The sequence below is a fragment of the Capricornis sumatraensis genome, chromosome 7, assembly GCF_032405125.1.
Source record: "Capricornis sumatraensis isolate serow.1 chromosome 7, serow.2, whole genome shotgun sequence".
Classification (NCBI taxonomy): Eukaryota; Metazoa; Chordata; class Mammalia; order Artiodactyla; family Bovidae; genus Capricornis; species Capricornis sumatraensis.
This window is the reverse complement of record NC_091075.1, coordinates 80530548-80532752: the sequence shown is the minus strand read 5'-3', so window position 1 is coordinate 80532752 and position 2205 is coordinate 80530548. Positions and strand designations below refer to the sequence as shown.

At 48.6% G+C, this 2205-nt stretch overlaps 1 pseudogene; it reads left to right on the top strand.

The window, feature by feature from the left end:
- The first annotated feature begins 559 nt into the window (after positions 1 to 559).
- Positions 560 to 1410, top strand: LOC138081830 (pyridoxal kinase pseudogene; annotated as a pseudogene).
- Positions 1411 to 2205: the final 795 nt, after the last annotated feature.

Here is a 2205-nt window from a genome sequence, read left to right as displayed (position 1 = left end):
CAGAGATTAAATTTCAGATTAGTTGGGAAAGGAAAATGTTTAGAGAAAAAAACGACTATCCATATGTAAAAAAGATAAAATTTGAATCAACTTCATTCCATGTATAAACATAGAACGTAAAAATTTAAGGAGTTAAATGTCAAAAATGAAATGTTTTAAGTGTCTGGTAGAAGAACCTATTTTAAAAGATTTTAGATTTAGTGCCATGAAAATTTCTATAAAATACCTTTAGGGACTTCCCTGGTGGTCCAGTGGTAAACAATCTGCCTTCCAACACGGTACAGGGGCTCCATCTCTGGTTGTGAACTAAGATTCCACATGCCTTGTGGAAATTAAGCCTGCGTGCCTCAACTAGAGAGCCGCCTGCGGCAAACTACGGAGCCCGCTGTGCTCTGGGCCACAACGAGAGTCAAGCCAGTCAGCTGCAAGGAAGAGTCCACGCGGCTAAAAGGGAGAGCTCGGCTGCCGCAACTAAGACCCAACAACACAGTGGAAACTAAATAAATACATGTATTTTTTAAAATAAATAAAATACCTCTAGAGAGGGAGACTGTCTGGCATGCCCACTCAGAGCTTGTCCACAGCCCAGCCCCTGCTTGCGGCTAAGACGCTGACCCCGCCCGGCCTCTGTCTTGAATCCCACTTTCCCCCCGCCCCGCCCCACCCCACTGCGTGGAGGTATGCCAGGTGCCCCAAGGTTCACAGCTCTGTGCCCAAGCGAGTGACCACGTTCCTGCTGCAGGTTCTGCAGTTTGAGGTAGATGCCCTAAACTGTTTAGTTGTCAAACCACACAGGGTACTCACACGGGAAGGGTTCGAGACCTGAACTCAGATGAGCTCCAGGAGCTATATGACGGGCTAAAGCTGAACAAGGTGAACCAGTATGACTGCATGCTCCCAGTTACACGAAAGGCTTGTTCTTCCTGGCCATGGTGGTGGGCATTGTGCAGAGCTGAAGCAGCAGAACTCCAGGCTTGTGTGCACATGAGACCCCGAGATGGGACACAAGTGGAACGGAGAAGGTCCATGTACCACCGTGGCGATCTCCTTTCTGTTTATATAGAGAAGTCGTGCAAGTTGCAGACATCATCACTCCCAACTAGTCTGAGGCTGAGTTGCTGGGTGGGAGCCAGGTAAAAGCCTTAGTGGTGATGGACATGCTGCACTCAGTGGGCACTGACAGGGTGATCATCACCAGCTCAGACCTGTGGTCCCCAACAATCTCAAGGTGGCCTGCAAGAAGACTCCATCGGCTGTGCCCCATGTTCTGCAGCAGACCGTCAAAAAATGTGCAAAATCCACTCTGGGGAAGGACTGAAGCACAGCCTGGCCCAGTTGGAGCTGAGGATGATCCAGAGCAAGAAGGACATAGAGAACCTAGAAATCGTCATCCAGGCCAAGGTGCTGTGAGGGACACGTGAACCCATCTCCTTAACGTCCGACTTTAGGTATCTCATTTTTGTCCATGTGAGAAATGTAACTTTGCCTTAGAGCTATGACCAAAACTTGATATATATATATTTTTTTCTTTCATAAGTGTCCATCATCCGTTAATTGTGAAAATGTGCCCCCCTGTGCTTTTGAACTATAACAAAACAACCACAGAAATTTGAAATTTGGGACCTCCAGCTCCCCTCCCCCAAGGCTCCTGGAAAACCAGCTCTGTGTTCATGTTTCTGGGGCTTCTTCCCCAAGGCCCTGGCTGGCTTGGGGTACGTGGTATATTCAAGTCCAACCACAGTATGGGATCCGGAGAGGCCCCTTTGTCTGCATCCCTGAGTCAAGCGTTAGTGTTCATGTCCAGAAAAATGATGCTAAATATCTTTAATCTTGTTCTGCCCTCACCTGTGTTCCCGCTTCAGAACTTTTTGCTTCTTCCTTTATGCAGGTAGGACCCTGGGCGGAGGTGGGGAAAGCGTGTTGTATTCAGAGTCTCCACTTCTATTTACTGTGTGGACCAGTTCCTGTTAAGCTCGGAAGCACAGATGTGCCAGTCGCTTTGGCTGGGACCTTCCCCAGACCCTCAAAATCTGCACATCTCACGTGAGTAGGGTCCTGTCTTGTCAATCAGTGTCTCTAAGTGACACCCTGGGTGACAGAGCAGAGGCTGGTGCACCACTGTCTGAGGGTGCCTGTGGGAAGACCGGTGCCCTAGACTCCTTTTAGAAAACACCCTATTTATGGTAGAACAGGTCAAGGTATGTT